Source organism: Gorilla gorilla, chromosome 2 (assembly GCF_029281585.2).
Source record: "Gorilla gorilla gorilla isolate KB3781 chromosome 2, NHGRI_mGorGor1-v2.1_pri, whole genome shotgun sequence".
Classification (NCBI taxonomy): Eukaryota; Metazoa; Chordata; class Mammalia; order Primates; family Hominidae; genus Gorilla; species Gorilla gorilla.
Genome location: NC_086017.1, coordinates 199,040,844 through 199,061,982, shown reverse-complemented (window position 1 = coordinate 199,061,982; position 21,139 = coordinate 199,040,844). Strand labels below are relative to the sequence as shown.

Below are 21,139 nucleotides of genomic sequence, written 5' to 3'. Positions count from 1 at the left end.
CCAGAATAGCTACTGTCTCAAAGATATATGCATCTGTCCTGTCCATATTTGGTAGATTTACTCCATAAGTATGTGTACAACACAATATATAGTATTACTTCATGTTACTAAAATTTGCATGAATAATATTGATTTATTCTAAAAATTGCTTTTGTATTCAACATTATTATTTTAGATGTATCAATATTGATACGTTAGTTTCAGTTCACTCACTTTAAATTTGATATAATATCCCTTCATATGAATGTATCACAATTTATTAAGCCTTTTCCTACTAATGAACTTTTAAATTACTTTTTTCTTTTAAAAACAATTCTCTTAAATACAAGGCTCTTTATGTAGGTATGCAAGAGCTTTTCTTGCTTGTATACCAAGAGTGGAATTGCTAAGATATAAGGTATACTAAACCTCAAATTTGATAGATATTGCCAAATTTGTATCCAAAATGACTTTTTTCATTTACAGTCCTATCATCAATGTCTACATGTTTTGTAATTGCTTTATCATGTCAAACATTTCATGTTGTCCGACTTTTAAAATTTTAGCCAATCTGATGGGTCTGAAATGGCATCTCCTAATTTTTCATTTTGCATTTCTGTGAGTATCAGTGAAGTCAAGCATCTTTCCATTTCTTTTAGGATTATTTCCTTTTCAGAGTTTTCCATGTTGATATAGTCTGATCATTTATTTCTATGTTTTTTTCTCCTTATTGATGTGTAGAATTTTCTTCCTCCTGTGTTCTGGGTACTAATCCAGTTACATAAATTGTAAGTGCATTTTCTGCATCTGTGACTTGCTTTTAATTTTGTTCTTTGCCCAGTTATCCTTCTCTCGCAAGCCATTGGCTGCCTGCTTGTGCACACACTTGATTTTTCAGATCATAGCAACTACATGGTAAAAATGGCTTGGAGGCGTGTTTTGAAAAACCTAGGTGAATAAATGTTGCTTGCTCTAAATATCTGTAGTAGGATATGGAATGTGTTTCCACAAGATAATCGGTGAAGGACCTGTTTTGCTTACTCAAGGATCTCATTTGCTAACACGATTGTGTGGTGAAAGCAAAAGAACCAGGTGTAAGTGGAAAAAACCTTAGTCATTAAGAGTTGTTTGGGCTGCTCAATGGTGAATATCAGGGGTGACTGGTTTCCCCCTGCCATGATGAATCCTGGCATGATTTGCCTGGCTGTTTTGACATTTTGTAGACCTAGCATATGTGGGAGGGCACTTGAAAGACGTCTCATACTCAAGTGGTCTCTCCTCTTCCCATACACACCTTACGGTTTCTTCACAGGGTGTGATGATGGGAAGCCTAGACACGCTTATCAGAAGGTAGGAAAAAATGGTGTCTTGGAAGTGCTTGTAGCTTTCCAATGAGGGGAGTCACTTTAAAGCTTTGTTTATCTTTCTGTGCCTCAGCTAACCCCAGAGGAAAATCTTAGCTCAGGACAGGAAGCTCAGAGCACCCAAAAGGATGACTACTGCAGTGCAAGACTATTTATGTCTGCCTCTTACATATCCCTCCGTGTTCTCCCCCAGGAGGCCTGGGCTGTGCTGCAGCTCCAAGGAGGCCTGCATATATCATCACTCCCTAGGAAACCAAGGGGTATGGCAGAAACCGAGCTCTGGGATCAATTATACTGGTAAAACTACAAAGGCAGGGGGTGAGCCAGAGTGTTGTGGCTTAGGAACAACTTGCTGAAAAAAGACTTGATGTTCCCAAGTAGAACCCTGTGGCCCCAGGGGAGGTGACCTTGGCTGTCTGGTCAACCAGCCAGAGTGCTGGGTCTCAGAAGCCAGGACACACCTTCTGTTCCAGTTGACTCACTTGAGTGGCAAATTCTTTTCTCCCTCACAATCCTCTCATCTTCAAAGGGAATTCATTAAGCCCCACCATGCCATCGGCACTTGGCCAGGTGTTATACTGGCCCATTAGGTGGACACAGGCCGTAGCCCCAGGGAGCATGCCAAATGAGGTGGAGGGTGGCAGCTGTGACCTAGTGACATCCCCTGAGGTGGTTTTGCAGCACCTTCTATAAACCCTCCAGCTGTTTCAAACTATTTGTGTGGGGCTTTCCACACAAGCTGTGTTCTCTCCCGTCCCCTTGCTTTAGTTCACTCTTTTCCTTTTGCTTGGAATGCTCTTCCACTCTATCTGTCAATGCACTCAAATGCCCACTCCTGGATGGAGACTTTCCTGGCAACCCCAGGCAGAATTAGCCACTCCCAATTCTGTGTATTCCCATAGCACTCTATATCATTAATATACCACATGCCAATCTGTGCTGGAATCATCTGCTTATATGTCTGTCTCCCTAATGGACTCTAAATTCCTTGAAGATGCATTCTGCGACTTATCCATCTTTGTTTCTTCAGCAAGAATTTGGTTGGTGCTCAGTAAATGTGTGCTGAGTTAAATGCAGAAAGGGACACAGCTCATGATTTTATCTGATTTTACCTTGTGGTATAACTGGAAGCAGGTCACGTCTGTCTGAGTTTTAGTTTCCTTTTCTGTAAAATGAGTCGGGGGAGGATAAATTAGAAAATGGCCTCTAAGAGGTTTTCTGGCTCTACTGTCTATGATTTTAAAATTCTAGTCTCCTATTGAAAAACCGAGAGTTCATCATAACTCTTTAAAGACCAACATGTTTTCGTTTACATGTATTAAAGAGCCTGATGTTCCCTTCCCACCTCTAGTCTGCCACCTATAAAAAAAGGTGTGTATTGCTTAGCAGTTTGCAAATTTTCTGACTGAAGTTTCAAGAGGTTTGTGGGATTGATTGATCACAGGAAGCGTATAAATTTTATCTTCCCTGGGGAATAAAATTGTGGGACTAATTGATTCTTTTAAAGGCTTGTATTTTCTGGTGATTTTGTCAGCCTGGGTACATGTGGAAAGGGGTCTTGTGTAGCTGCTTGTGGCATCCCTGTGTCTCTCTTCTCACCACAATGCAGGCGTCACTGCACGTGCCACACCTAGTAGTCTGTGTCCCATGAGGCCCATGCTTTTCCTAGGCTACCTCTCTGCCCCTTGAGTTACATGTTTGGAAATTCCTGCATGGATAGAACTGAGTATCCCTCACCTTCTGAGAACATATTTACAAGGTGCTAATAACACCTAACTATGATCTTAGAACTAGTCTACATGGTGAGTCAGACGGGGCTTATTTTCGACCCATTTTTCAGATGGAAGTAAGACACAGGGAGGTGAAATGACTTGCATGAGGTCTCACAGCTAGGAAGGTCTTCTGGACCTGGCTTAATAAAACCCAATGTTCTTAATTTCATCAACTCCTTTAAAAATTACTTTGATTGCTGCTTTATTGATTGGCTGCTCTCAGGCCTCTTGGCTGATGAAACCAGAGGCAGGTGAATTCTACCAGAAGGAAAGAAGGGGTTCTAACCCACTATTGATTTTGTGGGACAAAGTGGCTGCATTCATTAGTGAAGGGGGAAGTCAGATTAGTTAAAACTGTCCATTTGGTGGTTTCTATCATTAGCATCTCACTATGCCAGTAAATGAGCTGTTGAAGCCTGAAGTAGGGGCTCCTCCTGAAAGCTCGGGAGGATTCCAAAGCTGCTGGGCTCCGTGGAGGAACATCCAGGAGCACATGGTCTCCATGTTTCCTTTTTTAACTCTACAAAGGCAGCTAAGAGGGAGTGCAACTTGTTACTGCACATCTCTGAGTGTCAGTTTTTCTATCTGTGAAATGGGGATAATAAATCCTCCCTAGCTTACCTCAGAGGATGGCTGTGAGGGTCACATATTATGATGGAGGTGGCAGTGCTCTAGAATCTGAAAGTGCAGGGCAAAAATCAGGGAATATCATTTGCTCTTGTTATTATACTTTTTTTTTTTTTTGAGACTGAGATTCACTCTGTTGCCCAAGCTGGAGTGCAATGGCACAACCTCAGCTCACTGCAACCTCCACCTCCCGGGTTCGAGGAAATCTCCTGCCTCATCTTCTCAAGTAGGTGGGATTACAGGCACCCACCACCACACCTAGCTAATTTTTGTATTTTTGGTAGAGAGGGTGTTTCACCAGCCAGGCTGGTGTTGAACTCGTGACCTCAGGTGATCCACCCACCTCGGCCTCCCAAACTGCTGGTTTTACAGGTGTGAGCCACTGCGCCCAGCCTTGTTATTCTACTTTCATAACTGTGAATGATCTTAATAAAGGGAAGTAAGCCCAGCTTGATACGTGTTTCCTAAAAGTGGCCCGAGGTGACATTATGTGGGAATATGTGGATCTATGAAGTATGAACGATGGCAGTTTTTGCCCTAACCTACCCATCAGAACACTGGAGAAGACTCAGGTAGATAATGGATTCAAGGGCATTGTTAAATGATAAAAATTATCATGCTGATGACTTTTTTTCTCTAAGGTTAAGGATCTCTCTTAATAACTTGAAAGAAATGTACTCAAACCCTCTCTGATGCTATTTTCGTCATGGCCTTACCTCATCTTGGGAGTAAAGCGTTCCACTTGGCTGAGAAGTAGGAGAGGGGCTGGGTCGGAACTCATCTGCTCAGGTTTTGTTCCTCATACCATTCGGATTCTCTTTTTGAGTCAATGGCTCTAGCTTTTTGTAATGATCTATAAGCTTCTGGCTCCTTTGGCTCTAAGTAGTCCCTGAGGATCAATTCCCTTTCCAAAGAGGGTGGGCTTTTTTGTTGTTGTTGCTGTTGTTTAATTTTCTCTCTTTTATCTGGGGAAAAAATAGCCACTCTCATAGACTGTAAAAAAAAAAAAAAAAAAAAAAAAAAGCTGCTTTTTGGGAGCCTTAAAAATATTTGAAATAAATAGGGCCCAACCTTAACTTAATAATATCAAGTGAAAACATACATACTTTTTATTACCAGAGAGAAGTAGAGGCAGCTTTCAATATACGGGACATGCAATGGGATGTTACACTGCAAATAAGAAGATAAAACTAGAACAATAGCGAGAAAGCCAATGCGTTATGTTGTAAGGCTTGGTGTAGTTACTGCAACTGAGCATGAAATATAAACTGAGCTTCCTGGCAGGCAGGACAAAAAAGTAAACATGATGACGTACATAATATTCTTTTTCTGATTGAAGTATGTGTCCTGATTATTTGAGAGACATTTTTCCTAATATTAATTTTGAAAAGGAATGTATCACTGAGTACATTATCTGAGTATATTCATTAGAAGAGTAATGAATATGTCTTTAGCAAGAGTTTTACATCTAATGAAAAAAAGTTCTTATATTTCCATCTCATTCCTTGTTTTGAACTGCAAGCGCATATTAACTAGTGACTAAATTTTTTCACTTGGATATTTCAGAGTCATCCTAAACTGAACATATTCCAAACTGCATTCATTAACTTCTTTCTGAAATTGGTTCCTCTCCCTGTGTTTATTATCTTGGTTAAAGCATCACACACACAAGCTCTCCCTGTCAGAAAATTTCAGGTTGTTTAGATGACTCCACCCCAACCTCCAGCCCACACCCAGTGAATCCTGCAGACACTGTCTCGTTGATTTATTCAAAATCCTTCCTCTCTTCTTCACCTCCAACACCCCTGCTTCAGTTCCGGTCCCTATCGTCTCTCATCTAGCCTATTTCGATGACTTCTTAACTTGCTGTCTTATTGTTTCAGCTTGTTCTCTACACTACCTCTCTACAAACTCATCTATAAAAAATGCAAACCTAATCTTTCTGAATAGGCTGCCCATTGCTTTCAAGGTGAAATCTAAACTCATGGCCTGGCAGATGAAGAGATTCACCTGCTTGGTTTTCAGTCTGATCTGCTGCCACACCCTTGACAGATTTTCTGTTCCAGTAACACGGGCTACTTGCTCCCCCGGTGCACATCGCTGCCCCTGTGGCCATGTTTTGCACAGGCTACTACTTCTGTCCAGAACTCCTGCCACCTTTGCAAACCTGGTCCCCTCCTATTCTAGGAAGCTTTCCTGATCCCCTTCCAACAGCCACCATAGTGTGGTTTTCCCTCCTTTGTATGCCCCAATACCTGTGTAAATCTCAGTTATACTTACCACATGGTGCTGCAACTGTTTGCTTAGTTTCTGAATCCTCCAAGACTAACTTTTCAAAGACAGGAATGGAACCTCAGTCATCCTAGATTTCCAGCTCTATACATGTGCTTGACACAGTTGGAGCCTGATAAGTATTTTTTGACTAAATGGGCAGATGAAAGATAGAATAATGTTGTACATGGAACAATAAGGTTGTCTTTAGGATATGTTAACTGGTGATACAGAATCAATAGGTGTTGTGTTGATCAACAGAACTTTTCCTTTAGGATATATAAAGGACTGAGTGGATAGACAGTGCTTTAGACAAACCTCTCTGAAATCATCTCTTTGTGCTGGCTTTGGGTGGGTGCTGGATGGCAGACAGTGAGTGGTTATGCTGTTAGCAGAAGCCTCAGTGGCTGGCATTCTGTGTGCCCAACCTAGGCACAGCTGTATATTTTATTCATCTTATGTGTGTTTGGGTAGCTAAGGGCAGTGATATTGCATGAAGGAAAGAAAGAAGCCTGACCAGGAAGTGGATTATAAAGGTATCTCCCTGCACAGCCAGGATTTCCCTCAAAAAGTATTGCTTTCTATCAAGTACCTGGCAGAGAATCAATGGAGAATCTTTTCCTTGTTCTGCTCCATCAAGTTTCACACCATATAAAATTTTTTTTGACCAAGTCCTGCTTGTAACTGAATTAACTGGGGTGCTTGTTTAAAATGCAGACCCCCCCCCCCCCCCCGCCAGGCACCCCTGCCAACAGACCCTAGCCTCAAATATGGCCTCAAAGTTGGTTGGGGAAAATTTTTGAGCATAGTCCATTGCCCAGCTCTTCAGGGATAAAGGTAAAGCCCTAGAATGACGGTGTCTGGGCTGGATCATGTTTTTAACCTCCACACGTTACTTGCTGTGAAAGTTTGTGGGCAAAAGCAGTTTTGGATGCTCCTAGGCCCGATATAATAGAGCTACTCCACAGGCCTTAGGGGCCATTCACTTTATGTCTCGCAAGCCCCGCCTGAGCCTGACTGAACTTAGCAGAGCCATGGTATGGGCTTGTGCTCTAGATAGAGGACTCAAGTTCCTGTGCAAGGCTTGCCTAGCACAGCATGGATTAGTCTAGCAATCAACTTTTAAGCAAGTCATATTAATAATTCAAAGCCAAATAGGATTTTGCTGTCCTCAAAACTCATGCACTTGCATTCTTTCCTTTGATCTCACAATAGCCCTGGAAGCAGGCAAAACCAGGGCTCTTCCCATTTTGTAGACAAAGAAACTGAGATTCAGAAATGGCAGGTGACTTGTGCAAGGTCACACAGATGGGACTGCAACTGCCTGATCTAAGATTCTGACTCCATTTTCATGCTGTGCTGGATTCCACTGTGCTTGCTGATCTCTCAAGTCATCAGAGTTGAAAAGAACATTACTAAGGATGTTAGAACTATATTTTAGGGCTCGGGGATGTCCATAAAAATAAGAATTTCCATTTCTGAATTATTAGAGCAGACACTTGTGGCTGAATGTTAAAACTTGAGTCCCATATGTCAAGAAGGCTTGCAAAGTTCATTATAGGATCCTAAGCCTCCAGAGAAGTTTCCAGTAGTATGTTGACTTGCATAAAAGGGAGAGACAGTGGTGGGCATCTTTTCCTCACTCCATGGTTACTGGTGTCACATTGAGAGCTTGAATGTGCCATGGTGCAAGTATTTATACCACAGAAATCAGCAAAACCTATAATTCAGGGCTTTTTCACCACTGTAGAACCAGTTAAACATTTTCCAGCTTATAGCTCATGGTGACTGCACAAACTAGAGTCTGAAAATTCTCCTCTGTCACCTGCGTGGCACAGGCGTTGATTTTGCCTCTAACCACAAGTCATACCCCAGTGCCCATCTTTAAATGGGAGACTCCTTTTATCTGAGCTTGCAAAATCAGATTCATGGGTTTCTACTAATAGTCCCTTGCATTTGTGTAGTTTGTAACGTGTTTTCACATCCCTCATCACTTCTGAACTGTGTATAATCTATCGGGCAGATGTCATCTACCCTTGGTAGGACAGAAGGGCCTGGAGATCTGACAGGTAATGTGACCACTCTCAGTGTCACAGGCCTGTAAGTGGCAGCCAGGGACTTGAACTGGGTCTTCTCCTCCTTGTTCTGTGCTCCTTTCCTTTGTACTAGCTACCTCCTTCACGCAGGACACTTGCAATGTCTGGAGATGAAGCCACTGTCTAGGGCGCAGAGAAGAGTTGCCTAGCAGCAGTGTAACATTGGAGTGTAACTTAGCCATTGACAGAAAAGAACAGACATGTTTGCTTGAGAGTATCCACACTTAACTGCTAGTCCCACTTTACTGATCCAATGCAAGGAAAGAAGTCTACGTTCACTTCTCCTCTGTCTTCCATCTTCTCTTTGTTTTTTTTTTTTAAACTTTTATAGGTAATTTGTGTCTTTAGGTCCTGCTGAGGGTTCTGAGCACAACAGATATTTGGAGTCTCCTGAAATGATGTAGCAGTAATGCCCTGTTCCGCCTGTTGCATAACTCCCAGCCTCATACTGCCTGGTGACGGAATTATTGATTGTTAAGCATTTCACAACACATTTTCAAAACATGCTGAAGGTCAAGAATGGATGACTCATAGGCAGTAACAGTTCCTTCTGCCTCAGTCCCTCTACATGATGTTGGTGAGATTGGTAATGAAAGTCATTGAAGAAATTGAGGCAAAACTTAACTCTGTCCAATCCTGGCCAGCAGGATTATTAAGTAACTTGAAAAAAATAATTCCTGATACTCTATTTATTTAGTGATTGATCTTCTAAATCACTTTGTTTTGTTGTTGTTGTTTGATTGATTGATATTTTTGAGACAGTCTTGCTTTGTCACCCAGGCTGGAGTGCAGTGGCATGATCTCAGCTCACCGCAACCTCTGCCTCCCGGTTCAAGTGTTTCTCCTGCCTCAGCCTCCCAAGTAGCTGGGACTACAGGTGTGTGCCACCACACCCAGAAAATTTTGTATTTTTAGTAGAGATGGAGTTTTGCCATGTTGGCCAGGCTGGTCTTGAACTGGCCTCAAGCAATCCACCTGCCTCAGCCTCCCAAAGTGCTGGGATTATAGGCGTGAGCCACCATGCCTGGCTTCACTTTGTTTTTTAATACCAAGTCTCATAAATAGTATAAAGTGGGAGTTAAGGGATTTCAGTGCTGATTTTGCCACTAACTTGTTCAAAAGCACCAGAGAGTACCACTGAGGTACTCAGCTGAGGAAAAACGCTTAGATGATATCTAGGGAACTTTACTGCTCTGACAGTCTGTGATTGTACATTAGTACTTTAGACAGCAGAGAGATAAACCCTGATTCCGGTTTACAGATAGTTACTCATCTCTCTGCCTGAGGCCAAGAAAAGCTCTCTGTGGAGCAGTGTGGAAGAATGCCTTAGAGCACAGTAGCAGAGAGTTCCAGACCCGCAGGCAAGGGTATCTGGGTTAACTCTCAACGTTGCCAACTGTGATTTGAATCTTCTGACAGGGTGCTGGGCCTGCTAGCATCTCAGTTTTCTCACCTGTAAAATGGAGACAATAACAGTGTGTGAGCTTTTTTTGGTACAAACTTTAATGCATGAAAAGACCTACAACATGTTTCCGCATGGGCTAGTTGAAAGTTTTGGAGGAAAAAATATCAAGCTGATAATTTTTAATTTTTTTTTTTGTTTTGAGGCAGAGTCTTGCTCTGTCACCCAGGCTGGAGGACAGTCCCACGATCTCGGCTCACTGCAACCCCCACCTGCTGGGTTCAAGTGAATCTCATGCCTCAGCCTTCCCAGTAGCTGGGACTACAGGCACGTGCTACCATGCCCGGCTAATTTTTGCATTTTTAGTAGAGATGGGGTTTCACCATGTTGGCCAGGCTGGTCTCGAACTCCTAACCTTAGGTGATTCACCCCCTCACCCCCCAACTGCCAGCCTCCCAAAGTGCTGGGATTACAGGTGTGAGCCACCTCACCCAGCCGTAAAATTCTTAATATGTAAGTATTTTCTTCAAAAATGAATCTAATTTGCATAACTAAAGTTTCTGAATGCTTTATCTAGAATAATCATGGGACTGGAAGTTTCTTAGTAGTTCTTCTCTAGGTGTTTGCATTTTAAATACCCTGCAGGTCTTTTCATTCTAATATAACATAATCGCAGTAATAAGAAGTGTGACAAAGCTCTAGTAGTTCATGGTGCCTGTGCCTCATTCGCTCGTCAGCGAAGCCTCCCTCAGCATCCCCTCCCCACATCCATCCCTGCACACTGCACCCTCTCCAAGCTGCTGCCAGCCATGCTGCTCCCCTGCCTCCTGACTGGAGGGCAAGCCAGTAAAAAAGGAAGCAAATTCGGTTATGTAAAGCACATTCTGGGTGAGGAAAGGCAAGCATGTGTTTCTGCTTGACTGAAATTGCTTTTTTTTCCCCACCAGTTTGTCCTCTTATCGGGATACGTCAGAAATTAGAGAGACCCTGGCAATCACAGCTTCCACCTCCTCATTTTACAAATGAGCAACTAGGCTCAGAGTACAGAAGTGGCTTTCCCAGGGTCACACAGCCAGCTTGTGACAGAGTCAGGATTCAAGTACCATCTCCTGACTTCTCCATTGCACCAGACGTTGATAGAACACAGAGAACCTAAAAGAAGAAATAAAAAAAAAAATAGAGCTTTTGGGAATATATTGGGCTTCTGGTTTTCAAGGACAATTTTATGATAAGTAGCAATGATGCCTCAAAAGCTCTGGTAGCTAGCTTGAATGAACTTATGTAATAAACATTTATCACAGAACATGTGTCATCAAACACCTGCCAGTTCTGAGCGTTGGCACCAAAGCTGCTTTCATTGTCAAAGAAAAGAGGGGGAAAGGAACTTGGCTGAACAAAGCTGGCAGACGTTTATACTAGAAAATTTAGAGGTAATTTCTAGAGGAACAGAAACACATTTTCAAAGTCTTATAAAATTTATTTAAATGTGATTGGGTGAATTTAGCAGTTAAAGAAGTGAAGAACACTGAGGTCCAATTGGTGCCTGAGGCTTCTTCCAGGCCCATGTCTTTTCTGTCTGCCTTGGGCACGGATTTCTAGATGCCTGGAGATGGACAGGCCCAGAGGTTGCCCAGAGCGATGTCTGAGGTTACTGATCTCTATCTAGGCTTCCATAGAAGCACATCCCAAAACGTTCTTGGTTCTTATTGGAATCTCATCTCATTTGCAGAACACGGCCAGAGTCAAAGAGACATGGACCATGTGTCACTCAGACTGAGTCCATCCATACAAAGAGAATTCTCTAGCCTGTATTGGAAGTCAATCTACATCAGCATGACAGGGCATGTAGCCGAATACGTGGCCACTTCCCTTTGGCTACCCACACATTTGTGAACTGCAAGATCTGTTCTTTATCTACTCATCTAATGGTTATTACTGGGAGAGCATTGGACTATAAATTCTGTTGCACTTGCAGGTGTAATGAGCTCTTTGAACCTCAGTTTCCTCACCCATCAGATACTATTCATTATCTGCCTTGCGGACAACACCTAGTTGTTGGGAACATTGCATGAATGGCAGGTGGAGGTGCTGTGTAAACGCTAAAGCCTGCCATGAATGTGAAGGAGTGTTGCTACTCTTCTGTGCCCAACAATGTGCTAGCACCAAGGGAGTTCAAAAGAAATGTGAGACATGGTCCCTACCCTCCAGGAACTTACAACTCATTGTTGGGAGACCAAGACACATCCCCTGAAAACAGATATATAACACCTCAAGTCTGTGAAGTACTTACTATTTAAATGATGCCCAGAGCCTCTGAATCCCCTAGAAGTACAGAGGAGGGGGAGATCATTAATGGTGTGGAGAAGCTGGAGGAGGTGAGACGATGCCAGGTGATAAAGTAGACAGAGAAGATGAAGGTCTTTTTTTTTGAGACAGGGTCGCACCCTGTTGCCCAGGCTGGAGTGCAGTGGCATGATCGGCCCACTGCAACCTCCACCTCCTAGGTTCAAGCAATTCTCGTGCCTCGACTTCCTGACATAGCTGGGACTACAGGCGCGCACCGCCACACCCGGCTAATTTTTGTATTTTTAGTAGAGACAGGGTTTCACCATGTTGGCCAGGCTGGTCTCGAACTCCTGACCTCAAGCAATCCACCCACCTCAGCCTCCCAAAGTTCCGGGATTACAGATGTGAGCCACTGTGCCCTGGCCTGAAGAAGGTCTTTATGGGTACAGCATGACTGCTGGAGAGTTTTGTCACCGCCGCTTAAGGAAGAGCTTTCCAATGTTGGATACGTCCGTAACTTCATAATTTTTTTTTAATTTTGCGCTTTTGTGAATTTCCTCAATTGGCTTTCTTATTGGCCCCCAGGATCACACAGAACACTTCAAACTCCTCTTACATATTCTTGATTTCATCATTTAGCTGAAGATGCAGGCCCTGTCTTTCTTTCTGAGTTTTCCTTAGCACCCTCCTTTTAAATTACCTTTTTCATTGGTTAAATGCCATGAAACTTCATCAATTCTAGTTTTAGCTGTCACTTGACCCAAAGACAAGAGAGTTGAATCCTGGACCTTAAAGAAAAAGGAAAAAGGAAAAAAAGCTTGTGGGAACCTTATTTACCTCAACTGGGGAAATTTTTTGCTCTTGCGCAAAGGTCAGGTCCCGTGAAACTTGTGAAATAGGTGTTTTTATCTCTTTTCTTTTCCAACTGATCAGATAGATATCTTTCCAGGAATTTGGTGTCAGAAATCAAATTCAATGAGTGGGAAGTTTGACAAGATTCAGGATAGTCTTGCCAAATAGCACAAGAGAGGAGGTGAAGTTAGGTCAGGTCAAGGGGGCAGCAAAAATGAAGTTTATAATAGATATACTGTATATTTGTCACGGGAAAGGGCTTCAGTCAATAGCAATTGATATTAATAAAACATAAAAGAAATGACAATAAACAATCAGGATAACTTTGAAACAACTTCTTTTTATGTAGGTAACATTAAAGAAAATTAAAGAAAAGAAATCTGCTTTATTTTATAAAATAAATGCACTACTATTTGCAAAAAAAATTACCTAAAAATGCTGCTACTGAACAAACAAAACTACCCAAAACTAGAGAACAAAAGCATAAAAATTGTTAACAAATAAAAAAATTATATTTTTGAAATGTCTTAGATGATACACAAAAAATGCAGATTTGTATAAATACACCATTGCCCTGGGATGACCTCTTATCATTGTCTAAGCAAGTTGTAGTGCCACGGTGTGTTTCAGACTATGCTATAGAAAATCTTTAGTACTCACCTTAAAAGTTTAAAGTACAAAGAACAACCTTTAACAGGATCATAGAAAATGTTCCATCAGATCAAAACAAACAAGCAAACAAACCGAAGCAGGTCATTTTTCTCTTTTTGGCACTGTGCAGGACCATATGCTTCCAGAGATGGGAATTTAAAAATAGCCTGTCACACAGCTCACATTGTAATGCTGGGACATGATGCGGGTGGGAAAGATTGCCTCACACTTAATAATAGTGACACTTCACATTTACACCAACCTCTTTGCAGAGTAACCAAGAGTATTTCTCAGTTCTTTTTTTCCTTTAAAAATAATATGATCTTCTTGATACCCTGTAAGTGGAATAGGAGGGAGTACAATTCTTCCCACCTTACAGAGAAGACGATTGAGGCCTCCAAAGGTAAAGTGACTCACTCAGGATTACAGAGTCACCCAGGGATTAGTGCTGTGCCGTTCAAAATACACCAGGCTGCCAACTGCAGCAATATCCTGGGCCTGTGAGAACCGTGGGTTCATAGGATGTTGCACAAAAAAGAGAGAAATTTGCTTCCCATTGCCTCTGTTTTGAAATGTACTGCCTTTCATCTTGAGCATTTCATAAGTTTCTAATTTTAAGGCAAATTGCTTATAAGCCATGGTGACCTATATTAGCTGACATTTGAAATCAATCTCACACCAGTAAATGCCTTAGATTTGCATTTGGTACCCCCTTGCAGAGTCATAATAACAATGTAATTTCTCACATCTCCATAATTCTTTACACTTGAAAATGGTTGTACATTCACCATCTCATCAGATCTGTATAAGCAGCTATAATTTAAGCCAGGCCAGAGTTATGATGAGAGGGAACAGAGGCTCAGGATATGAAAAAAACTTTCTCATTTGGTAAAAGCCACAGAAACTGATGAAACCCAGGTCTTCTCTCTGCATGTGTAGGGTATTTTCCTGCCAGCCACGCAGCCTCTTAGGTCTAAATAATGTGTTGAGACTCCACTGCAAGTGTGTGTGCGCTCAGGAGTGACTCTTCTACCCAGTTTGGTGCCCAGCACTCAGTTCCTAATTGGCTGCAAAACCCTGAAGGGGGATTCTAGATGTGGCAGGCACCAGGTGAAGTCAGTAGTGAGCTTCCTTTTTGGAGGGAAGGAAAATTCTTGGCATACCGATGGGTCCAGGCAGACACTTTGGATATGTGTGGAGCCCAGTGATGTTGTGTTACTGGGTAGCCTTAACCCTTATTCCAACCTTGACTCCCTCTACTCTGTGCCATAAACACTCTCCTTCCAATACCCCCCATTCCTCTGCTGCCTTCCCCTTTATTGTACCTGGCAAAACTGCAATCCTGGTGAAATGCATATACTCTAATTTCTCCTTTGCTTGCATCCAAACAGTGGAATGTTGTTAAGAACATTGTAAACCATGCTGATCAGTTCACTTTAAATTTGTGATCACAAACCTGAAATGGACCGTGCCAGAGGATCCTATGCTACACTTAGAAAATTCACTTTTTGGTTTCTGGGTCAACTCTTTCAAACCTTTAGCTCCCTACTTGAATATCCACTATGCTCTACACATCCCATGCCCTGGGATTACGACCTTCCTTTTTGCTATCAGAGGAGAGTTATTGCATTTTTCCTTAACCCACCTGCATCTGTGCCCACATACACTACCTCCCTCTTATTATAGTGGAGGAAGTGGCATAGTTTCTAAGGCCAACCCTTCCATTTGTCCTCTGTATCCCATCTCCTTTCCTATGCTCCTCTCTTGCAACATCAAATTCTGATGTTCCTTTACATCTATCCCATCAGCATACAAATATGCCTTTATAACAACTACTAAAAATAAAAAAAAACCCAGCTCTCCCTTGGCCCTACATGTCCCTTTAACTGCCACCCCCTTTCTTTGATGCCTTCACAAAAAGACCTTTAAAAGTAAGATCTACATTTCCTGTCTCCACTTCTTTAGCTCCCTTTCTCTCCTCAAATCTGCTCTAATTTTCTTCAGACTCTATATCACTCCACTTAAACAGCCTTTATCAGAGTCACCAATGACCTACATATTTCCAAGGTCAAAGTGTATTCAGCTAACTGAACTATTGAGCTGAATTGAACATGGTCAATCCTTCATACTTCTTTAAACACTTTCTTCTCTAGGCTTTGTGATCCCACACTCACCTGGTTTGTCCTTACCTTTGTGTCTCCTTGTCTGGCTGTTTCTCCTCGACATCAGACTTTGGCGTGCTCTGGGGTTCTTTTCTCTATTCTGTCTGTACTCTTCTTGGATGAACTCATTGAGTCCCCTGGCTTTAAAATACCATTTATATGCAGAAAACTTCAAATCTCTATCTCTAACTCACTTCTCCCTTGAGCTTCAGACTCCATAACTCTACTTGTATATGTAATAAGCACTTCACACAAACCGTGACCCAAACCAAACTATTGATTTAGTCTTTCTCTACCCCGAATTTCTCCTCCTCAAGTCTTCCCTATCACAGTAAGTGCTACCTGGCCTCCTAGCTATTCGTTCAACGCAAATAATTGAGTCATTCTAATATTCTTTATTTCCCTGAAACCCTATGTGTAATCTCTCAGCAAGTCCTATTGACTTTATGTCTAAAATATATGTCAAATTAGACTATTTCTCACCATCTGCACTGCTGACTATCTTATTCCAAGCTATTATCATGTTCTTCCTGCCCACACTTTTTCCCTCTACAGTCAGCTCTTCATGCAGTAGCCAGACTGATCTTTCTAAAGCCATAAATTATAAGTTTATCTCTTTGCTAAACCCTCTCACCATGAGCTATAAAACCCTACATGATCTGGTCCCAACTGCCTGTTCAGCATCATCTCCCTCCACTCTCAGCCTCATCCATGAAGTTCACTGGCCTTTTTCTCCCTCAAACTTGCTCAATACTTTCAGATATGAAGAACGTTCACTTACTTTTCCCTCTGTTTGGATGTTCTTCTTCTGGATCTACAATGGCTGCATCATCTTGTCATTCAGGCCTCAGTTCTAATGTCATTTCTGTAGAGCAAGTTCACTTGACTGATGTAACTAAGGTATCTCTCTTTAGAACCAGGTAAGTATCCTAACCTCTCACCAGAGAAGTGTTTTCATTATGTTGAATTTTAGTGAATTATAAATTGAAATTGTCTCTTGTGGTTTCTGAGGACATTATTTGCTCTGTCACTTGGTGGCCTTTTCTATAAAACCCCATATGAGGAATTCTTTTAGGTCTAAGTGCTAGAAAAGCTTTGCTTCCCTTGAGGAATTGATAATGACACAACTGATTTTGCTTTGTTTTATTTGGCTTTGCCAACACGAAGCTCAGAGCCAAAATTTTGGCTGCTTTATTGCAAATGTGTAAGAATATATGACTTGGTTGTCTGTCTAGACAGCAGTGTCTAATAGATCTTTCTGCAATCACGGCAATATTCTGTATCTGAAATGTCCAATAAGTAGCCACTGGACACATGTGGTGACTAAGCACTTATAATGTGGCTTGTGAACCTGAGGAGCTACATTTTAACTATATTTAATTTTAATTAATTTAAATATAAATAGATACATGTGCCTTGTGGCTGCCACATTGGAAAGCACAATCCTATATATCCTATGGTTTATTTATAAGATATTGTAGTTTATTTTTAGGTACTCTTCATTATTCATTATTGTATTTCCTATAAATTGCCTCAAACCTTTGTGGCTGGAGGTAGAAAAAAAAAAGAAAGGAACAAAGCACAATTAAATGAACAATTGACTTTGCAGGACATGTCAGCATGTTCATAGGGTTGAAGGAAGTGGCAAGTATACAGCAACAGTGGATTTTAAATCCTATTTCTCCTTGTGAGATCTATGGAATGGGCACCAGCATCAAGTTGGAGATTCAAGTTCTAGTTCTTGTTTTACTGTTGGACATGTGTGGCTCTGAGTCAACCAGAGGTTTAGTATGTTCATATGTGAAATGGGACTCCTGTATTGTTGACCTGAAGCCTTTGGCATCTGAGATGTTGATGTACAACTGCTGTACCCACTTCTGTGCCTTCCAAAGCCAAGGAGGCCAGCCCTTGGCTACCTACCTGAAATAGGAGGCAAGCCTTTGAGAAATCATCTCATTCGAGCCCATGCTTCAAGATAGAGTCACCGGTAAACTAATTTAAAACAAATAGGAAGAGTCCTACCTTCCAAATGTCTTCTGGTGGAAAATAATTCATCCTACATACTTAGTAATTTGGATGTTTTTAATACAGAATGAAGTATCATACCCCTTAGTATATAAAGGCACAGGACTGAAATCAGAAGACTTAGGTTCTAGTCCCAGTTCAGCTACTAACTATCTGTGTGACTTTGATCAAGTCAAAGTTTCTTCTTTGTTAAAATGAGAAGATTGGACCAAATGATCTTTAATTTCCTGTTTAGCATTAGCCATAACCATAGATAATATTTATTAAGTAGTTGGAATGTACTGAAATGCATTACCTTATTTTGTCCTATGGCCACTGAGAATATTATTATTCCCATTTTAAAGACAGAAGAAACTGAGCTTTAGTGTTTCCCAAAGACATAGAGTTGGTAAATGGTAGAGTCTTTATCTGAACCCCCGTGGTCTGGATTCAGGACCCACTTTCTTACCTGTTTTGTCTTCTCTAGAATTTTGTGATTTTTATAGGCCAGAACACTCTTGTTATTCTGGTTAGACAAAGAGTTGACTTAATCCTTTAAACTGAACTTTCCCAAATCTGGGTTTCAAATGGGCCCAAATAGTGTCTCTTCAGTGTTTGGAGTGGCCAGGAAGAGCTCAGCACAGCCACAATTAATGAGTTGGTTGCTACCGGGCAAGAGTGGCCTTGTTCTTTCACCCAGTTTGCTGTACAAATAATACCATGTTCTAGGTATGCTATATATAAAAAAACATTGGGAAGCGTGTGAATTTAGATGTATGTCATGACAAGGGTTTAGCTTGGACTTTTCACAAGTCATATCATACACATTTCACAAGATCCTATCACAAAGAGAAGGTTTATCCCACAAATCTCAGGCATCACTTCTTGAACATGGAGCACCTCAATCATCCCTGTGTCTCCAACTTGTTGATTTCAGAAGCTGATCCTAAGCTCATCTTCAATTGTAAATGATTTTGCTAATTGTTAGAAAAGCACATTGTTAGAATAGCTAATTGTTAAAACAGTTGGTTAGAATCCATGGGAGCTTCAGCAATTTTGAGTTCAATCCCAAGAGGGAAGAGGATTTTCTTAAGGTCAGTGTCAGAGTTTGGACTAAATCCCCGGTCTCTTCCATGCCCAAGAAAGGGCCCTTTTTCCCTTTTCTGACTAGTAGTCAGGTTTACTTCCTTGGGAGATGGAACAAATGAAACATAACTGAAATTTCATCTTGCCTCTGCAGATGTCAGGAGCAAGGGAGCACCAGTGGTAGAAGAACCTGCCTCCCCTGGCTCCATCAAAGGCCACAGGCCCATGAGAATCACCCGGCCTGCTCTGAGCAGCAGACTCGGAGGCCACAGCCGCGCACAGGAAAGTGAGAGGAAGTGGAAACGTGCGAGCAGAGGGCTCAAAGCGACGGGCTCACCACCGGAAAAAAAAAATAAAAATAAACACGCTCAGAAATAGTGTAACTGATATGCAAAGAAGATCAAAACAAGGGTTTTAAAATATCTTGGCTGCTTTAGAGGAGATGGGGGTGGTAATTAAAGCGAGGTTGCAAATGCGTGTTAGGGGAGTGGGGTGGTTGGGTGGATGGTTCACTGAAGCCTGCCAGGACATGGGAGCCTGGGAGCCCAAGGGTATTTCAGATGAAAATGTGGCACTTATATGTGGAATGTAAAAGAAAGTTGAACTCATAGAAGCAGAGAATAAAATGGTTATTCTCAGAGGCTGCCAGGTGGTGGGACTGGGGAGATGTTGGTCAAAGGACACCTTTTAATAAATTCAAGAGATTCATTGCCCATCACGGTGACTATAGTTAACATCAATCTATTTTATATTGATATATATATATATTTAATTATTTTGTTGGGCTTTTTGTTTAAGTTCCAGGGCACATGTGCAGGATGCGCAGGTTTGTTACATAAGTAAATGTGTGCCATGGTGGTTTGCTGTACCTATCAACTCCTCATGTAGGTGTGAAGCCCAGCATGTATTAACTCCTTGAAAACTGCTAACAGAGTAGATTTTAAGTGTTCTTGCCACAAAAAAATAAGGCGCTACATATGTTAATTAGCTTGATTTAGCCATTCTATAATATAGATATATATCAAAACATCATCTTGTACACCATACATATATATAATTTTGGTGAATTAAATAACAAATAAAGAAAGAAAATATGAGAGGAATAAATTCCCATGGGTAACTCAGAGGCAGATATGGACTTGAGAGCAAGAAGCCCAGAGTCCCTCAACCCCAAACTCTGCCCTCCCCAGCCCTTTTACTGTTCCCTGAGATTCTGCTCCATTTAGAGTCCTGTACATTTGTCCCAGGGCAGGGCTCAGACAGGCCAGCAGTGGAGGCACCAGGAAGTCCACCCAACTTGGCTGAACTTCAAGGCTCAAGTTCCAGTTTGGAACAAATGTTCTAGGGTTAACGGCTGGGGCTGGGCAAACTCAGGAAAGACAATCTCCCCAGTCTTGCAAAGTGAAATTCTCTTTTCTTTCAGTGTGTTGTGAAGAACTACAGAAATGTGTTCTCATTAAAAAAAAAAAGAAAAAGAAAGATTTTATTTTGAAACTGATTCCTGAAATGGGAAACCAAAAGGTTAGTGATGGCTGTGCTGGCCGTTTTTAGCCTCCCTCCACCAGTTTACCCATCCCTAATAATAGTCCAAGGATCACAGGACATTGCCAGCACCAGAAGGCCATCAGTCAACAGCATAGGTGCAAAAGGGAGCGTTTGCTCTTCTACAGATCCCAATGGTCTCATGTATTTTAACAGATGAAATGCTCTGAAAGTGGGGTTGGGGGCGGCCTGGCCTTTGGAAATTAGTCACCACTCACATAGTTCTTGCATTTACACTTACAAAGCACTTTCACAGCTATTATCCAGTGAGATGGGCTGGGCAGAGAAAATTACCCACATTTTCCAGAAATCTAAGACTCCAAGTGAAATGGCTCAAGGTCATCGCTGTTAAACCCATAGCACTGGGTGTGTTCTTTCCAGGGCCTTGAAGAACCACAGATGGGAATCAGTTACCTTTGCTCTAAACTTGAGCCATCCCTCTCGATGTCTTCCTTTTTCTTCCCACCCTTCCTCCTCCTTCTATGATAAAGTAGGGTACAATTAATATTTTGATGATGAAATAGAAATTTTATACCTTTGATCCAATATTTTTTTCTTCTGTTTCTCTTATTTGTCTAATCATGAGAAAGCAAGCCCTACCCTAAACTATTTTTGAACCTGATATTTAGTAAATAACCACCAGCAGATGCATGTGAGTTGAGGTGGGAGACCCTTTTCTGAGCTGAGGTGGGAGATGACAGGTAAAGGCTAGCCTTAACTTCTGCCTGATGCACATTTGCTCTCTAGGCCCAGAGAGTATTATGGTTTACACAAGCTCTGGAATTTAAGAAGAGAGAGCTCACTGTGTGCTGGGAGCATCCAGAGATATTCTAGCAATGGGTGCCATTATTGAAGAAGCACCTTGAAGATGGGGTGGTGTGGGGAAGCAACATGATAAGGTCCAGGCCAAGTGTGGTGGCTCATGCCTGTAATCCCAGCACTTCGAGAGGCCGAGGCAGGTGGATTACGAGGTCAAGAGTTCGAGACCAGCCTGGCCAATATGGTGAAACCCCATCACTACTAAAAATACAAAAATTAGCTGGGC

At 41.8% G+C, this 21,139-nt stretch overlaps 1 long non-coding RNA gene across 1 annotated transcript; it reads left to right on the top strand.

Moving 5' to 3' along the window:
* The first annotated feature begins 1,247 nt into the window (after positions 1-1,247).
* On the top strand, positions 1,248-18,895 carry LOC109026204 (uncharacterized). The gene is made up of 3 exons (XR_002005166.3): positions 1,248-1,329; positions 10,459-10,941; positions 18,707-18,895. It is a non-coding gene; the product is annotated as an uncharacterized lncRNA (long non-coding RNA).
* Positions 18,896-21,139: the final 2,244 nt, after the last annotated feature.